This window comes from Falco biarmicus, chromosome 10, assembly GCF_023638135.1.
Source record: "Falco biarmicus isolate bFalBia1 chromosome 10, bFalBia1.pri, whole genome shotgun sequence".
Taxonomy (NCBI): Eukaryota; Metazoa; Chordata; class Aves; order Falconiformes; family Falconidae; genus Falco; species Falco biarmicus.
This window is the reverse complement of record NC_079297.1, coordinates 27,635,228-27,655,675: the sequence shown is the minus strand read 5'-3', so window position 1 is coordinate 27,655,675 and position 20,448 is coordinate 27,635,228. Positions and strand designations below refer to the sequence as shown.

The following is a 20,448-nucleotide window of genomic DNA, read 5'->3' as shown; positions in this document are numbered from 1 at the left end:
GTTCAAGTCATTTAAACCATACCATCTTGAAAGAGGAATCCCTGCATATGGTGGAAATAGAAGAGATGAAAGCAGTACGATTTCACCTAACATCAGAGCACTTGACATCCAACAGCCTTTGAAGATCAAGGGTCAGTCACTGCGGAAGCACAGTGAACAAAGAAATACAGACAATTAATAATCTGCAGTTCTTCAAGCTACTGCAAAATATCAGGCAACTAATATAACAGTGTGACTAACAAGTGCATTTTGCTCCTCCCCACCCCCCCAAACTCTGACATCCCTTCTAGATTTCAGTATTTCTGGCTTGGTCCTGATGGCTCTGTTGCTGAAGTTTGCATTGCCTGTTTAGGAGGACAATATGCCTTTTAAAGCATAAAGCACTATCCCAGAATCCTTAAGGAAGTATAAAGCCTTGCCACTTTTGTATTTCCAAATAGGAAGGTTGCATCCATCGTGGCTTTTTAGTTGCTGCAGTTATAATTAAGATGTTTGACATCAGATGCAAGGAAACCCCTAGATCTATAGTATTCTCTGTTTTCATTCTCAGCTATACAAGTCAGAGGACCTGAGGCCTGCTAAATGCCTTTTCACAAGGTTTAAAGGGGCCATACAAGTATACAGGTGTTACATATGGAACATCTTCACATAGATTACCAGTAACTTCTGTGTATTTCTGCAGTACTTCAGCTTGTCCTTCCCTTCATTGAAAACGAGTGCTGACAAAGATGTGAGAGGGAGAAGCATCTCCACTAGGACCCATAGCAGGTACATACTAGGATCCAAGGTCATCCTTAGACCTAGGATCCGAGTACCTCAACTTACAGCCATACTGATTCTGCTTGAGCACAGAATGAATTAAATGATGATAAAAGTCTCAAGCCACACAACAGAATGTATGTGCTCGCTGGGATCCAAACACAGGAGGAGGCATGGCTGTAGGGGTGGCCACAGTCTTGTCCTGCTGGAACACTGATCACCCCACCATGACAGCTGTACCTGAAGGACTTAGTGTTGCTGACAGCTGAGGGGGCTGTGTGAAGCTTAGCTTTGATCCAGCATGTGAGAGCACGTAAGTTGATTTCTTGGATTTCCTGTCCACCCCCCAGCCAGCAGACTTAGGAACTACCAACTTTCATTCAAAGGTCACCTAGGGGCTACAGTACCCAGCAGTCTAAGCACCCCATCAGAAAGGGGATTCACACCTCTTCTCAGAGTAAACACACATGAGATTCTCCAAATAAAAATCCCATCTTTCAAACATGGGGCACATGTTTTTCAGTGGAGGCCTCAGCAATCAAGACCTTCCACCAGCCCAGCGATCTGCCTTCAAAGCCTGCAAATGTTTCATCTTCTCTCAGAGAGCTTTTTTTCCGAAGTGATACACTTTTCCAGATGCAAGAAGGGCAATATTGGAAATTCAGAGGTGTCAATACTGTAGAGTATCAAATAAAACACCCTAGGGCTCGATGAAAAATAAAATTCCTTCCCACTTGGAAGAAAACGAGTTTTGTCATCATCCATTCCCCACCCCACTTATATACTTGTTAATTAATGGAGTTGGTGTAAGTTATTTATATGTAAACAGCTGGAGCAAGAACAACTTCAGCTTCAGGCAACATGGGGAAGATTCAACTGGCAGCACTGGTCATGAGAAGAAAGGTCAGGGTGGAGCCCTGCCACCCTTCGGGCAGAGAGGGCTGTACGTGCTGCCCTTGCAAGGGCTACTCCATACATCCCCAGTTCAGAGGCATCTGGCACACAAGCTATCGCAGCCAGCAGTGGAACACACATGCAAGAATACTCAAAGATGGACTCTTTGTAAGGAGAACTATAACTAACTTGTGACACGCATTACTCCATCAAAAGAGAACTGGAATTATCTCAGGAAAGGAAGGAACACAGCCTATAGGTAGTTGCAGTGTTTAGCCTACCTATGTATTATAGAAGGGCAGAATTAGTCCAACATGTTACATTACTGGATGTGCAATAGATAGTTTCTGAAAGTTTGCTCTAAGTAAATGATCAGCTATTGTTTTTCTGCTCTTCAAAACAGTCATGACTAGCAGTTACGTGTTGTCTACACAAGGGCACCACTAGTCTTTGCTTAGTCAAAAAGTAAAGGAAGCTCTGACATCTGCTTGCTCTGCACCACAATACAATCTTATAGTTTATTATTTTCTGAACAGTATTCAATATTTGTCTTATAAATAAAATAATAATTGTATAACAATGTGTTACATATACTGAGGCTGCACTCACAGCAGCCTGTCACGGAGTCCAGCTGAAGAGCAGCAAAGAAACCCACCAGCATCTCATGAGCTAGCATCACTTGCTTGCAATTGTGGTGTCCTCTAAGACACACTAACTAGATGACAGTAAGAATCTGATTCCTAATCACTTTTAATAAAATTTGAGACAAAATGACTCTGCTTTGAAAGGCTGCTTTCTTCCCCTCTCTCCAGAGAAAACATTAGTCCCTAGGACAGAATCAGCCTTCATTTATGGGTTAAATTACACTTTTAAATATGGCCTCACCAAGGGGTACATTTCTTTGTGCTTGAAGGCAGAGAAAGTCATGCACAGAAGGCAACACGAACACCACTGGCTGAGCTGTAAGAGAGTCACAGCTTTGCTCCTCTGCCCCGGTTTGCTCAGGGACTGGGGGAAGCACATAACGTGTCTGATGCAGTTATGCAAGAGCTAGAGAAACATTTTATTCATCCTTTTCCCTGTGCTTCTCAGCCACACTCAAAGACATCAGCCTGTTTGCACAAGTTCAGTCCTGCCACTTTTTACAGCGAGTTGAAAATCTGAAAGAGGTGGTAGGGGAAAATCAAATTTAGGGTGCTATTTTTCAGCTATTTTATACTACCAGTTCTGCAGGTCATTCAGCTGAAGTGGCGGCGAGTTCTGTAGTGGGTGCTTTTATCTAGACAGTGGGATTTTAAAGATCTTTATATGACTTGGATGCATTACTGTTATGAATTGTAAAGGTCAAAACGCACACTTTATGAGAATGTTCCCAACAGAAAAGATGTTGCATTTCTGGCCTAGAGAAACAGTTGTAAAACATACACCATAGAGCCTACAAATGGCAAAACCATGACTAATAAAACTTGGTCTGAAAAACAAAAGTTTGTTTTAATTTCTATCCCATATCAAAACCCTTTCTAAAATGTAATCATTATCAGACATTGTCTGGGTACTAGTACAGTCAAATGGAAGATTCTGTAAAACAAGATGGAAGTTTTTCTGGTTTTGGCTGTTTTGTCTTCGTGGTTGTTTTGGGCTTTTTTTTTTTTTTAAATGGGGTAGGGTTTTGGTTTTTTATTTTTTTTGTTTGTTGTAGTGTTGTGCTTTTGGGGGGCAGGGGTGTGTGTGTGTGTTGATTTTGTTTTGTTTTTAAAACAGGTTTCAAATCAGAGCTAGAGGTTTTAAAACCTAGCCTTCAATTTTGGTTATCCAGTAAATGCTGTACATGGCCATTAGCAAACCACCTGAATTGCCTACCTCAGTTTCCCTGTATTTAAAAGAGATATAATTAAAACATTTCTGAACGATACTGCAAGAATCACTTAATGAAGCTTAATTTAGCTGATGAATTCATCAGGAATCACATAATGAAGCATAATTGATAGTTAAGCAGCTTCTTGATATTTGAAAATGTCTTTACTAGCATATGGTATTGTTATTTTAATTGTTAATGATAATTTCTCTGGGGCAGTTTGGTAAAAACTATTCAGCCAAATTAACTACTAGTTGGAAAGTCACCAGTATTTCTGCAGTGCAGACTTTCTGGTATGTTACCTCAGTGGTTACTTAAAACATGCAGCAGTCCACTCTAAACACACATTGTAGCGTGGTTTAATACTGTATTTGAATTACATTTGCCTGGAATCTCAAGTTATCTTTCACAACTGAAAAAAACCTAACAATTGTAAAAAAACCCCAAACGTTGGCTAGGTGCCTTCATTGCTGGGGGAGAGGGGAGAGACTGAATGGTGGTGCTTTTCAAGCTGACATGCTGTCCTTTCTCAGTACGACAAGAATACCAGCCTACACCCATCTACTGTTGTGTTTTACTTAAAATACTAGGCAAGGAGAGAGACTTTTGTGTCATAGAAAACTATTTTGGAATATTCTACATCACCACCAGTGCCCACTTTTGTAGGGCAGAAACATGTTGTTCTCATGCCCCAAACATCAAAAGCACAGAAATGGGACATACAACATCCAAATTGCACTATCAGTGTCAGGGTCTAATCAGGGTAAAAGAAAACCCACCAGAAATGCAGAAAAAATGGTATAACAGAGGTCCCAACATCAGAGATTTTGCTTCAGAGCTCTTCCAAGCCCCACCTCTCATAATTTATGTTCCTCTTACAGCAGTCATTAGCAGCACACTCTCAGTATAAGGTAATATACTCAGGGGGTTAAACTATTACTTCACCAGCATAGCTATAACACTTGTGGCTTCAGACTTGCTTAATCTCAAAAATGTTTCTTCTATCCAGCTCCTCACTGCTGCTCTCTATGTAAATATTCATAAAAATGTGCCTATTCACTCAACCAAAGTTTTGCTTGGATAGGTCATGTCCAAAACCCGTGACCAGAACCATCTCATTTTGAATATTTTAAAAAAATAAATAAAAAAAATATCCACAAGTATTTGCTTTGAAAGTTACATTCCTTGATCTAGAAGTTTTTCCCGGCCAAATGAGAAAGAGATAAAAGTAGCTCAAATAAATACCACATCTGTCAACTTTCAGTGGTTTTCTTCCCCATTAGAAATTAACCACATAGGAAGTGACATAAGGCTCTTGTGTTTTGCACTCCTTAATAGGCCTCAATAAACTATGAAAGGTTTCTTCACTGATTTTCCCCTGCTTGGCTTTTCTTTGGCTTTCTGTACTGGAACCTGAGGCTACCACTGCACTGTGCCAAGTATAACCACAGGATCCCACAGCCCCACACAGCGCCCTGTCATCTCGTGGGAGAACATACTAAATTCAATCAGAAGCAAGAACACTCTCAGGCCTAGATTTCTGGCCCCACACAAGCATCCCTTTCTATTATGAGATCACAGACTGCAGACAGGCAGCAGAAGAAGGTGACAGCTATGATTGTTCCTCCTACCATCACCATTTATATGTGCCAGAGATCACAGGAACCATTACAGGCTGTAACAAGCGAGCACCATCAGAACACTGATCCAACACACTACCAAATTCAAAAATCTTCAAGTCATGTAATGAAAATAAAAGGGAAACAGTCCAGTGGTTTAGAAATATTTTGCAAATAGAACTGAAGCATGATTTAAGCAATTAGGTTTTGTTTTATCTTTTGCTGAAGAGCTGCATATCAATTGCATTTCTACTTTTGCTCGAGGTGGGAATGTCTGGCCTTACATAGCAGTCCGTTACAGTTTCAGTTAGTAAAATTCAAGCTGACCATACTGGTACAAGTATTTAATTTTATATCTCAACCCAAGCTTCTAATTAATCATTTAAATCCTAGGAAATGGTGTCATCCTAAGCTTCCTAACAACTGACAGAATGCAATAAAGTATTACCTTATGTAACCTGAATGAAAGCAGTCCAAAGGTCTGCTTTCTTCAGGTCATATCTATGCACTTTTTTTTTTTTTTTTTGGTTGGAACTCGACATGTATCAGCATGCTTGCAGGTAATTTTCAGGGGATAAGCAGTTCTTTGGAAACAATGGCAATAAAATAATCTATAATTCATAGCCGGGATTATAGAGGAGGTTGGGAGAATACAGTAGAGACCCAAACTGGTTCATGTACTCCACCTAAAAACCTGACACACAACTAGAGAATTCTTGGCTTCTTATTAAACAGTTTCTCAGCAGTTGCCTTTCACTGGCACAAACCAGAGCTCTAGAGACACGGTTCAGCTATCATCCAACCAGTTTTTCACATTTTGGCCTTCCTTGTATTCTCTACAAGGATCTTTGTTTGAATTCCTTGGTTGACCCTAGAGATGTCATGTGAAAATATCACAAAAGTTTCCCACTGTTGAAGTAGCAATTTGAAATTACATATGTTTCCCAGGATGATCTAGATCATTCAGGAGGCATGAAATTGCAGTTTAAAGCTACCACTTACTTGACCGTATTTGTTCAAATACCTGGAAATGTACACTTGAGACTGCAAAAAGGTATGAGAACTTCCTTTCCCTTTCCACAGGAATCTGACACAAAACTATCCCCTCAAAAATAATAAATAATAGTTATCTGGAACATATTTCACTGTATTAAGAAAATCCCAACTTTAGGCTTGATTTTGGTTCACCTCCAACTTCTCCCAAACAAACATCACAACCTAGCAAAGCTGCGATTGTCAATGAACCGGAGCCACGAAGGAGCCCCTTAGCAAGTTCTTAGATGTAACACAACCTATAAATGAACTCAGTGTACCATAACGAACTGAGCCATGTATTAAAATACATCTGGCTTGTAAAATTCAGAGCAAGTGCTGTCCAAGGCATGTAGTTATTCCATTCCTCAAAAGATTCTCAGGCAACATTACTGAATGGAAGTGTCAAAACACCAGTGCCTTCTGGCAGTGTGTGCAGATTTCTCACTTTACATCCCACTAAAATCACAAATCTCTGGGCTAAGCATGAACAATGGATAAGGGAATTCAAAAGCAGGGTTTTCATATGGATATATGAATGATATGCAGAAAATGGGTCCAAAAGAGGTTTAAGGTTTTAATTGGGCTGCCCACACCCATTCTTTTCAGGTGCAGTCAACTCACACCTAACTAATGAAGAGGTAACAAGTTCCTGAAGATCTTCAATGGAAGCTCCCCAACCCAGCAATCATTCCAGTACTACACTACTTTTAAAGTTAACAAAACCTTTCCTGATGTTTAACCTGTTACTCTTCTAGCCACTTAAGGCTAATAACAGAAAAAAGTATTTCAGATGAAACTGTAGGAACATTTAATGGAGCAGAGGATTACTTTACATCAGCTGCAGATGACATCTACTTAAACATCCCCATTTGTCTTTTTTTTTTTTTCCTCCAAAAAGATGATATTGACCACTATTTGCATCACAGTCCACCAGAAGCCCCAGCAATTTTTAATGCATTTTTTCCTATGGAATGACCATCTAACTATTCCTTTCTAATCTGCATAATCTGATAATTGTTCTTAATTAATTTTCTTTTATTTTCCTCAATATTATTTTAGTACACAGCTTTCAAAGCTATCGCCATTTTTCAAATTGATTGTAGTGTAGCATCACCTGCCAATACAATATGCTCCCTTTTTATTTTACCTTCCCTATCAGCAAGGAAAGCATGAAATTGTACTCAACCCAAAAGTGCAAACCCTGCGTAAATGCCATTAAAACAACTTTCTCTTTTGACAGAGGATCACTGACAGCAGTTTCTTGAACACGCTTTACCAGCCAACTAGTACATGCATTTCAGAATTGTCTCACCAAGTCCATATAACAAATGAGATGCTGCCTGATAAGCATGCAGTATGATTTGAAAAACCTTACATGGTACCAGCCAGACCTTCGTTATCCATGCCACCTGTAACATTTTCCTAGAGGAAGTAAAGTTGGTTTCAAATGATTAGTTTTGGACAAGTCTGTCTGGATAATTACAATCTTCTTACCCTACAACTGCTGTCAGATCTTTTGAGAAACTAGTATTTGTCGAACCAATTTAGACTGGGTAATGCAAAACACCCTGTCACGTATGTCAGGCAACAAGAGTTCATGAAATGCTCACCTCTCAACACTTGCTTCTGATGACCCTGCTCTCATCTTCATCTTCTTGTCCTGATCTGGAATTCCCGAATGCCAACAGAATGACTGCCCTGGAAAAGACAAAGCAAAACAGAAAATAAAACAATTTTATTCTTGCAAATACATCTGCATTTTATATCAACCTACTGCCTGCAGACCTTGTTATCTTGCCCATGGTTTGTCAGCACGTCTTTCAGTTTTAAGCTCCTCAAGGCCAAACACAGCCCGCTTTATCCTGTGTTTACTCACAATAATGTACTATGCCTCCTGTAATGGCTTGACCACTAATTGAAGCTGTAGTTCCTGTTGTCACAGAGGTAATAGAGTGCAGTCCTTCTAAATCCAAATTGCTTTCAATTGCTACACATGGTGCAAACATAGACATTACAAATGGTAGCCCATACAGAAGCTAGACTCTCTGTGACTTTAAAACTTTAATGTTTTAAAGCCCAATTTTGTAAAGCGATTGGCAACACTTTTCTCGTTAACTAGTACACAAAGGCAATCATAGAGAATACATGTTTTACAACCGTGTTTTAATAATCTGTATCACCAACCCTTTCCCCATGCACACAGCATTTGTATTTAGCAAAGATGAAACAAATTTAATCCACTTTTTGCTGACGTAATGACTTTGACTTTGTCTTATGTTATGCTTTGACCAAAATAATGTTTAAATGACCATTTTGTTAAATGTATTTTTTCCACTTCAGCAGAATATTTCATGGAGGAAAAGAAACCAAACCAAACCACCACCCTACTCTGATTTTTTTTACTATTATTATTTTAGAGACCCCCAAATCCTGATTTTCCTAGTAGGGCTGTTGCGTTGCATTAAAACTACCCTCCCTTAAATTACACCTCAGGCTTGATTCATCACTTCAGTAATGGTTTCAGGTGCAGAAAGTCAGTCTTGCTATCCAAATCCCTCTGAATACAAAGCCTCAAAAAAACATTTGCCACATGTCCCACCCACTGATTTGTTCTGCTTTTGTCAGTTCATGCTGCTTCTGACAGACATATGTCCTGATTTGTTTGTTAGTGCTCCCAAGATGAGCAAAAAAGATAGAAAATTATTACACATAATTAACTAACAAATATTTTGCCTAAGGGGGGAAATTAAGTAAAACCTGCACTCATACCACACCTTAAAAAGCTTGTGACAGCAATGAATTAGATTCAGACTTTGTCATAAACCAACTGTGAGCTGACAAAAAAAAATATTATCCTAAATATATTTTATAATAATAATACACTGTACAGATGTATGAGTTCATATTTAATTATTTAAAACTGTAAATTAAACGCTGCTCTGGCCTTTGAAAGCCAAAACCACCTACTCTTGACACAGCAAGAGAACGCAGTATCTTTCACTGCATAACTGTGCTGGGGTATTGGAAAACTTTGTAGTCTAGCTGAATAATTAAGTGTCTTTTCAAGCTTCCATAGTATCCCTTTTCTGAGACTCTCAAGCAAATCAAATGTCTGCTAACTAAAGTTCTTGGCTCATTCTGAAATCAGCATTTTATCCAGTGTGAATGGGGCAAAACAAACAGCAGAGGTTTTCTGGTTTGCCCAGGATCACAGAGAGTTAATGGCAGAGCTGGTGCAGTCAGAGTTCCTGTCCTACTTGTACTCTCCTGTTCTAACCACAGGACCACACACCCACATCACCCCATAAACCTGCTGCACTCACAGCAAAGAAACATGACTTTAATGAAAACATATTTTCAGGATAAGCTTACGTCTCCTCTATACAACCAATACCATGGCTCAGAACAACCGTGTAACCCCACTAAACTTTTGCTTTCAGATTTAGAGTCATCACTAGGCTTTTTAACCTCTTTGCATTGCTGTTAAAAATATAATAATTGAAAACTGACATTTCCACCTAGATTGTTCATGAACAATTATACAAATACACAGCCAATAGAGGGATCAAAGCAAGCGAGCTGGGGTGGCAAGATTCCTCAGCTTTGTTTTTTGGTGTTTTTTGGTGTTTGGGTTTGTTGGCTTTTTTTTTTTTTTGGTGTGTTTTTTTTGTTCTTGTTGTTGGTTTTTTTTCCCCCCTAAACAGCTTTGATTTCACTATTTCTGCTACAGCAGATTTAAATTTACTTTGCCTTTTGCTTGCATGAGTGTTTCACAAGTGGCAATGTTAAAACCAAAGAATAAAACACCTCCCAAAGAATTATTTCAAAATGAAACAAAACATTTTAAAATTAACTAAGTGTATAGGGAGTCACAAGGACTAGTCAGAGAATATGCAGAGCTAGTAATATCCACTGGTTAAGACCCTAAGCTAGGTCACTTAACCATTTGAGTTCCTTTGTTTTTTTAATTAAGTGGAAACAATTAATCAAAGAATATACAGTTAGGATTTCACAAAAGGTTATCCCATCAGTGGCTCTGAAATCTTGTTACATATGGCTTGATGAAATTGCTAAATGTTATGTTCCTAGTAACCTATAGGATCATTTTTTCCCTCTCTACAAAGAGCATATACTAGACATCATTTAAATTCTACTTAAGACATTAAAACAGGATTTAAGTGGGATTTTAAAGAGGAAAAAACCCCCTCAAGTAGGTCTTTTAAACCAGGATAAATTTAATCCGTAGCTCCTAGCAGCACATGAGGACAAACACACCACAATTTTTCTACGCTTGCCCTATGAGTACAGAATACAAAATGCACACCAAGTGAAAACCTCTGTGATTTCCACAACTATTATTTCAGTCACTGCCCAGACAACTAGGCAATGTGGTTATTTCCAGTCTGCTTCAGCACATTCATGAAATAAAGAGATAAAAAAAAAACCAAGCCAAAAAGCACCAGGAACCTAGCCTCAAACTACAGAGCCCTGGCAGAACAAGCTGTAATATCAACAATTATTTTAAGGTAAATACATTCAATTCCTAATACAATTTATACCTATTAAAATTAGCTTTGTGTCCAAAAAAAAAGGGGGAGCACTCACAATGTTATGGTTTTCATGTTTGTTCACCCAAACCCTATGCTTCTGGTATCTATTAACTATTTTCTGTAAAGGTTACCAGGAACCAACAAAAATCCTATTGGGTGAGGTTTGTACACAGACAGTAGTAAGTACATTCAATTATAATAGATTTTTAATAAACTGAACAATAAAACATGGTCATTAAGTGAGTTTCTATCTTAAGATATTTATAGAAAAAGTACACAGCTACTCTTCCTCCTTGTTTTGCTGTTCATACATTAAAAAGCTAAGTGCAAAAAAAAAAATAATTACAACTGACAGTAATTTCCGTCTCATGTTGACTCAGGAAACATGGAGCCCAACTCATACAAATTTATTCTCAATTCATTATGTAAGAGTGAAGTAATCTGTTTTTAGGTATTCTTGCACTGACTGAGGGTCAGTTTTATTTTTAATTTAACTACCCACCCTGGCTATATAATAAATCTTACATAAACAAACCCAGACAGTAGGATTAAAGGATAAACATAACTAATGCTCAGATCCAGAATCTGTGATGAATGAGGAAAAAAAAAGCCAAACAAAAACCTAAAATATGCACCATACACACACACTGCCTTTAATTTTGCAACCTGTCTAAAATTTATCATTTTCCTTCTAAAAACTGACCCGTCTCTAAATACACTTCAGCTGATTTTGAGCTTGTTGTTTGGGTTTTTTTTTCCATTATCACCTAATAGGATTTTTCTTTTTTCAAAATATAGCTGTACAGGAGAACATTAACAGTAAATGGGTTGCTATGAGAATTCTTGAGTTTATAGCTTCTGTGTTCAAGACTATCTGCAGGGAAAATCATTCCTAGGTTTGCTAAGCACAACGAAAGGACCAATTACATTGCAAAGCACTTGGAAAACATATACATGATATTTTCTGTAATTCCAATATAGAAAATTATATTTCAGATTGCACTACAGCGGTCGGTTTGGGAAAAATGCTTAATATTTGGGAATGCTAAACAGAGAAAATAGTGAGAAATTCTAAACCCAGAAAAGTACATAAAGAAGAGTATGAAGCAAGCAACACGATCTTGATTGCTTTCAAACCATTGAGATTGGAATCATTATGGAAAAAAGTTATCTTTCTTAAAGAACACATTAGTAATTCATACATCTCACTTTCACAAATGAAATAAATATGGAAGGACTTTCTGATATTTAGGTTATGTTATTCAAAAATCTGAATAGAAATGATTGACTTCAATTTGTATTTTATGATCAGTTGCATTTGCAATTTAATGCATTTGACTGTCGTATTGATTATCTTATTACCAAAATTCTGTGTTTGTTTATGCTGATGGGAGATGCTTTTGTCACTGGAGTCTCATTTCAATCTCCTTTCAAGTCCCTACTTGATCTTTCTACTCAAAGTAGTATGAGTAACTTAGGGAAAGCACTTGTATTACAGAACCGACAAGTTCCGCAAGGGAAATGAAGTCATTCATTCTTCACTTTCAAAAAAAAAAAAAAAAAAAAAAAAATCATATCAAAGATGGGGTGAATTTTCTCAGTTATGGATTTATGGATCCCTTATTTTCCCATGCACTGACAAACACCAGAAACTGTGATCTGAATGCCTATACAGATATAAATATACTATTTGAGAAGAACTAAATCTGTTTTCTAAGAAACTATCCAAACTATTCACAGCCTCCAGAGAAAAAGATGGTGGTGAACCAACCTCACCTTAAAAATATATAAAGAGAGTAGGGTAAAATATTTCTATGTATAAGACATAGAAAAACTTTTCTGTGAACAACTCAAAGCTGTACCATGAGAACAATCACAGGGTTCTTCCAACCAGGACAGTACCAGCTTCCATAGACTGCCTTCCAATATTTCACAAAAGAAAATCTACAGATTCAAATGAGGGGTTTTTTATCCCCTCAGCTACCAGAATTTTTGAAATATCAAGTGACTTCTTACTCACTGAAAGAAAATCTAATGCCTATTCCAGATTTGATCTGAAGCATTAACTCTGGAAAAGCATTTTCTTGGGAGATTAATAAATAGAAAACATTTTGAGCAATAGGACAGTGACTTCAGACGGGGAATCACAGATGCAATCTGAAGCGTTGAACCTGCAGACTCATGTTAGCATTCCCTTCTCTTTCCTTTAAATCTCTTTTGATATTTACTCCAGAGCAAAGGAATTGGGAGCGGGCTTTTTTCACATCCCCTTTTAGAATACCAGATCGACATTCAGAATGCATGCATGTTTATTGAAATTACTTCTGTGAAGACACCCAAAACCTACGTGGCCCTGTGAACAAGAATGTGTCTGCAGGGACGGCTCTCCCATGACTCCATACCTCGTATACAGTGGGAAGTCAGCAGTTACCCAAAAGCAAGCAAATTTACAGAGCACTGCTCCACACCACCTATCTTTAAAACCATGCCATTTGTTTGAATATAACTCATTCACTTGATGCAAGAAAAACGGCTTTGTTGCCAAAAATTCACAGTTGCTTCAGACATGCAAGCCATACATTTGTCTGTTGGAGAATAACCATCCCAAGGGCACAGCATGAATATGGCTGGGAATATAACAAAAAGGATTCAAAAACCACTCTCATGAAAAAAAATATTGTATGTTGTAGTAGTTACTACCATAGTATAACACCCTTTCAGAGCTATAAAAACTTTCTTCTCTCTCTCTGCCCAATGATAGTGTCCAAGTTTGCTAGTACAAGGCTGAAACAGAATTACCAGATAAGAGAGCACTCTCTTCTACTTGCTGTTAACTACTTTTCACCTCCTCATAACACAAGGTTTTGGAGGTGTCTGATAAACAGCAGGCGTTTTTGTTTAAATTCACTTTGCTTCTATAAGTTTAATGCCATGATTCATTTTAACATCAACAGATAGAAGCACTTTTGTCTGTGAGATACAAACAATAAGATAGTGCAGGTAGTGCTTCATCTTGTTGTACCCGACATATATATATTTTAATAGTAAATGTAGCCAGTGATTTAATCCTTCTATACTTTGTATACATCCTCAACCTGAAAGAAAACACTTATTTTTCTCTAATGTAAGCATTATGACATAAATACCTGACTCATGTAGCATGAAGCTGTTGACATTTGTCTCAAATGACTGGGTACAATCACCCTTCTGTGTACCTCCCTCTTTCCCCCTGAACTTTTAAGATATTTTTTGCCCTTCAAGGCAATGCTGAATCACACCAAGCACTTTAGTGAATATGTTCTTTGAAAAGTTTTGGTTTTTTTTCCCTGTGGTTCCTGTTACATATAGTTCAAATGACAACAAAAAAGAAACCCCCAAGAGATTGCCTTGCATGGTTTCTTATACAGTATATTGTTTAAAAGTGCAAGAACCCATATTGATTTCAGCTTACCAAGGGCTACTGAAATAGCATACATTGAAATTCTTATATACTGTACAGAGACAAGGTTATTGACCTGAAACTAGAATTCTCAGGGAACGTTACATCTACAGTTCTGCACAATTGCAGCTATGCATTGCACAGCTCAAAAAACCAGCCGAAATCTAAGCGGGGTAACACGCTTTAACTGTACTCATCTAAGTGATAAGGGTAATTTTTTAATTCAGTGGATACTGAGCACACTTTAAGCTGCTCCTCCTTTTCCCCACCATCTGCCCTATACAAAACATGCAAGATGAGCAGGAACAAAAAGTGAGACTAGATCTGTGAAAGGAAGCTACTGTTTTAACTCAGGGAATGGTAACTTGGCATTTATAGTTCATGGCTGTCTGAAGATAACTGGCCAAAAAGCGTACCCCACAACCCACAAGAAGAGTAGGGACTTGTAGAAAAGGCTAAGCTACTTTGCTACTAAATGACATTGACCGAACTCTGCTTTCAGAATGTATGCTGAAAAAAAGAACAAGGTAACCTTTTGGGTGTTCTCTCACTATAATTTCATTATATAAAGCCAAACCCAGGTAAATCAGCTTGTTAATACCTTTGCATTTATTTAGAAGTCTATTATAAAAATTACATCTTACAACTTTTTCATTTACTTAAGAATTTTTGCCCCCTCAAAATCAAATAAATAAGAATTTCACCAAAATTCTTTTTAGGAATGAAGACTTTTCATATCCAAGTTCTCCATGTTGCAGGGAGAAAAATAATTCTCAGTGATACAGAGGTAATGGAAATTCTAAAATAATTTCAGCTTTGTGACTAGGGCTGAAGGAGCAGCATCTTCTAATTTTGAGATTTTGGAAAGTAAGGCCTGATATTCTGCCTTAAGACTGATACGGGTATTTGTGTGTGATGTGATATGCACGCACAGACACTTCCTTGAATAGGTCAGAATAGTAAACTGTATTTTGCTCAAAATGAAACTAAGACCACCCAGATGGAAAAGAATCTTACTGGGGGATGAAATTAAGTAGATCTTAAAAAATCCCCATACACACAAAAAACCCACCCCCGCACAACAAAACTACAAGAAAGTTCGTATCATCTCTCCAAAAAATCCTTAAAATATGCAGTAATAAGAAAAGTTTCTTCAAAACATCTATGATCAAAACGAACTGAAAAACAGCTCTAGCCAACAGACAGTTACAAGTTGAAGCCGTTTCCCCATCAGTGTTCATTTGCATATCCCCAGTCATTTGGAGCACATCTGAAACCTGGCATTTTTATTAATTCTAGCCAGATTTTTTTCCCCAATAGTCAGGGAATAAAACATATGCTTTCTTTTCTACTCTAATGACCCTTTAACAGTCACATAAAGATACTGAGTATGTGTTTGTGGGAGCAGGGAGAAAGAGCAATAAATAACTTTAATTAAATACATTTAGTCACAAGTGTGAAATTATCTCAGGATTCAATTTCTCACGGACAGCTCTCTCATACATGTGTACAAACAGCCCCAGAATGAGGACAAGCTAAAACATCTACTTTCCCTCTTCTAATTTTCTCTCCCTTTAACAACCTTTCAGACAAGGTCTCCCCACATTTACACAATAGTCACCTGGATCTGCTTTCCTTCCAACAAGTTGCTACTGGTAAAGCTTTCACAGGTGAGCAGCTTTGTCAAGGCCTGAAAGGTGCTGGAAGCCTTTCTTAAAAGGCCTTATAACTCCAGAAGGTCTTGTCCTTATCACTTGTGTAGCCTCTGCTGTGCACACTATAGCCTGGTATCACTATATCCATTGACACCGCTGTAAAAATCCTCCCAAAAAGACAACAGTGAGGCTTTAGCAACCAGCTCCGTTAGCATTTGGCTTGTAAACAGCAACCAATTCAAATGCAAAACTAACACTGGCACGTTTCTGAAACCAGCAAGCTCTCAGCACTCTGCAAGCTTATGAGAAATGCAGAGCAAATTAAGTATGAGATCAAACCCAATAATACTTCCAAAGAGAAATGAATCATTGAAAAACCTCAGAGTAGGAAGGAGAACAACACTTTTTTCATCAGAGTGACTAGCTGAAGGAAGTTTTAATAGTGTACCAACTTTGATAGCAAGAAATGTTAACTCATTTTAAAAGAATCCACTAAATAAATAGGTGTATGTTGAAGCAGCGAAGATATTTGTCTAGAAACAAACAAAAAAAGATGGTCTGAAAGAGGAGGATGAGTATGATTGCCAAGAAAAATACTACGAGATCTACTATTGGAAAATAAGCAGATTTGGTTTATGTACACCCCTCAGCATCCTTCCATAATATTTAGTAACAAATGGTCGCAGCAGTGTTCTGCACTACACAAAATGTTGGGTTATTGCTCTTGTTTTATTATAAGAGCATGGAGGATTTTTTGGTTTTCAGCTACTCATAGATCTAACTTGTTCTTTTCCTTGCGTATAAGATAGATGCATATAAACAGATTTGTTTCCTGGAAAATCTTCAGAAAGCGGGGCAATTGAGAAGAACTTGCTTAAGTCCAAGGTTTCACTACAGGCAATTGCAGGAAATTGTAGCTGATCATTCAGTCCATCATAAAAATATATTAAAACAGTCAGCCCAACCTCTTATTGAAACATCATGTAAGAAAATCTATAAAATAATGTCACATGGAAATATCCTTACTGGTGGCAGTACTGCATGATGCCATCTATAGACCAGGGAGGTTGTATGTTGTAGTTCATCACTGACTGACATGGCACTGCCTGCATGCTCTGCGAGGCTGCTCGCCTGTTGTGGTTTAACCCCAGCCAGCAGCTAAGCACCACACAGCTGCTCGCTCACCCCCCATGCAGAGGGATGGGGAGGAGATTTGGGAGAAAGGGTAAAACCCATGGGTTGAGATAAAAACAATTTAATAATTTAAATCTAATAATAATGACAACAACAACTGTAATCAGGAGAGAGAGAGGCAGAGGGGAACAAAACCCAAAAGGAAAAAAAAATCCCCAAGTGATGCACAATACAATCGCTCCCCACCTGCTGACTGACGCCCAGCCGGCCCCCAAGCAGCTATCGGCAGGCCCCGGCCAACTCCCCCCAGCTTTATATACTGAACACGATGTCCCATGGATGGAATATCCCTTTGGCCAGTTCAGGTCAGCTGTCCTGGCTGTGTCCCCTCCCAATTTCTCATGCCTGTGAAGCCTTCTCACTGGCAGGGGCTGAGAAACTGGAAAGTCCTTAATTTAGTACAGACATCACTTAGCAACAACTAGAAACATCGGTGTGTTATCTATGTTATTCTCATGCTAAATCCAAAACACAGCACTGCACCAGCTACTCTACCCCAGCCAAAACCCGGACATCACCCCAGCAGCAGGACTCCTCTAGCACTGAAGAGGAGGAAAGGCAAAAGGATGGTTCCCACACACCGGCTGTATCACCCTGGGCTGAACCGAAAGCTCACCCAGTTTTCCTGCTCACTCATTCAGTTCCTACAGCTCCCAGCTATGTTATTTTCACAAGGTGATGTCCGCTGTGAAGCAATCACTGCCTCTGAGGAAGCAGAAAGGTCAGTAACTCAATTCACATAAACCACTGAGCAACCAACACAAACAGCATCGGCTCGGGGCTCCTCTGCAGCAAAGCAAGCCTGCGTGAGAATATGGGACCAGGGCCAGCCAGATCTTCTGGCAGGAACGGGAAAAGGAAAGGGAATCGAGAACAACACTGAGCCAGCTGAAGAGGTACAATGGTGGGAAGGGTTGGGCACCAAGCATGGCTTTTGGGTGGCTCTGCCTCCCCAGCAGTAGCTACCCCCGGCTAGGTGCTGCCCCCCTCCCCAGCAGCAGCTAGCTTTCCCAGACCCTGGCACAGGCAAAGCACCAGGACCACAACGCTTCTGCTATGGCAAAGCGGTTTGCTTCCCTATGGAACTGTTTTGCTTAAGCAGAGGAAGCCTTTTCACATCAAAACCAAATCAAGATATCACAAAAGAAAACTAGATTAGAGATATTGTGATGTCCTGAACTGATCTTCTAGTCCTTGTGACTTGAATGGTACACTCTATATCCTTAAAGCAAATCTTAGATCTTTAAATATTATTATTTTGCAGGAAATAGACTCTGTGACAGAAATAAGCCCTTAGTTTCTGTGAATTCTACATTACTTTAGCAACAATTCTAGAAGCGAAATTAGAAACGGAGTGAAAAGTGAAAAGAAAGATTGAGGGAGAAAGAATTGGGCAGAAAAAGTTGGAGTGACATTGAAATGAAGAAACAAGAAAGGAAAAAGGGCGATGAAAAAGGAGGAAAGAAAATAAATACACAGTTCAAAGGACAGTATGAATTAGAAAACGCATTGTGCTACAAGCAACTCCAGCGAGTCTGTGAAAATGAAAGTTGTATGTGCCCATGTCATCACAATGACAAATCTGACTTCTCTAAGCTGCTGTAGTAATATGTCATTATTCTCCTGTACTTCCAAGTTTTGACCAGTTTCCATCACTCTTGGATAGATTTTGGCAAAAGCATCTTTATATCCTTATAAAGGATATAAATTTATATTATAAATATAATTTTGTGGAATTCAGTATGTAAAAGAACTACATTGAAATGTTAGTAAGCTACTAAAACTGTATTTGTTACTTCTACTAGCAATGTATTTAATGGGTTTAAATTTGGATGTTTCCAGCCTTTCAGGACTGTAAGACATGAACAAGAGGGACTGACAAGTACATATCTGTATATACATCTATTTATATGTATTACCCCTGCTGAAAAACAATGTTCCTGAAAGGTGGATAGATTAGTTAGTTGTTTCTGTGATTCTTACAACAGCCACAGTGCTTCATGCCAAGTAGAGAAACTATCTGTATCCCGGTGGGTCCTTACAAGAAAGGTGTTGAAGGGGTTAAAAGCGTTATCATCAGCTCCATACAAACAGAGCTAGCCCTTGAAATCAAAGACACTTACCTTTTTCTCACAAGGTGTGCAAGCCAATATTTTATGTCAACAAACGCAACCATGGGACCAAACACATACAGAGCTATCACCACTCAAATTGCTACACAAAACAGAACTTGTCACACAGGAACAGAATAGGTGAAGTAAGAGTTTACACAGGACTTGACAAAACATTTATAATCATACGCCTGCCAACTACTGAGAATTTACCTTGAAATCTTTCCCCTTCACTGTGTCTAAAAAAACAAGCTAACACACACACACACCCCCCAACCACCAAATCAAAAGCAAAATAAACCCCACAAACCCTGCTCCCAAGTAGTAATAACATTATTACGTACTACATTAGTGTGACATTGCCCACTGGTCAGTAGGTAACTACAAAATGATGTAACGGAATTAAATAAAAACTACACACAAAGCCAGACTTAAGCACAGTGACTAAAACCTGTGAGCTGTGTAATTAAAATGTTGACAGAGACCTGAATCGCACTAACACTTTTTCTTTTCCCATATCACTCTTCAAGAGAAAACACGTCTTCTAATCATCAAAAAGCTTTCAGTGTTAAGACTTCAGCTGTCATTTTAAAAGTTAAGTCTTTTCGATTTACTTCCTAATGTCAGAGGTATTCCAACATAAACATGAAATGCAACAAATGGCAAGTGTAATCTCTTCACAAAACACACAGATTAATCCTTGTTCCTACAACTGTTTCACTGCCAAATAAAAAACACTTATCAAGAGTACAAGTGCATTAAATTATCTGAAAGGTCCTCATTGAACTTAATACTGAAATTCTAGATATCACATATCCAGTTATTTAAGAAAACTGATTTTTTACATGAAGTTTTGAGGCTGAAAAGTGTGAGGCCCTTCTTCGCTTAGTCAGTCAGCTCAACAACTAGCATTTTATGTCACTGAAATGTTTATATTATCAAGAAGGCAAAAGAATGCTATTGTGATGTACAACAAATATACTTCATTTTGGCAAATATACCACAGATATACTTCATTTTCACACACCTCTTTCAGGCGTAGTTTCTTCTACACAGATTCTGCTGCAAAGGCTGTTAGAGGGGAAAATAATAACACAGGAAACCTATTGCTATTACCTTTAAGGCTAGCCCACTGAAGCACTCTTCAGTACTTCATACGAAAACTTCCCGATTGATTTTTGCATGTCTGATTTTCAGTACCTGGCTCTAAAATCCAGAACATGGGAATTTCTTCCATTTCTCACCACCCACAGTGTGTGCGGTGGAGCTCCAAGCCTTGCCTGAAAAACCTCAGAAGCAGGAAGGACTTAAGAGGCCTGATCCAGCATCCACTGTGC

At 38.5% G+C, this 20,448-nt stretch overlaps 1 long non-coding RNA gene across 1 annotated transcript in view; it reads right to left on the bottom strand.

The window, feature by feature from the left end:
* Window positions 1-20,448, bottom strand: part of LOC130155881 (uncharacterized) — a 151,893-nt gene that overhangs the window by 81,898 nt on the left and 49,547 nt on the right. The window contains exon 3 of the long non-coding RNA XR_008824242.1: window positions 7,773-7,860. This is a non-coding gene — a long non-coding RNA (uncharacterized LOC130155881). The remainder of the gene's footprint in view (window positions 1-7,772; window positions 7,861-20,448) is intronic.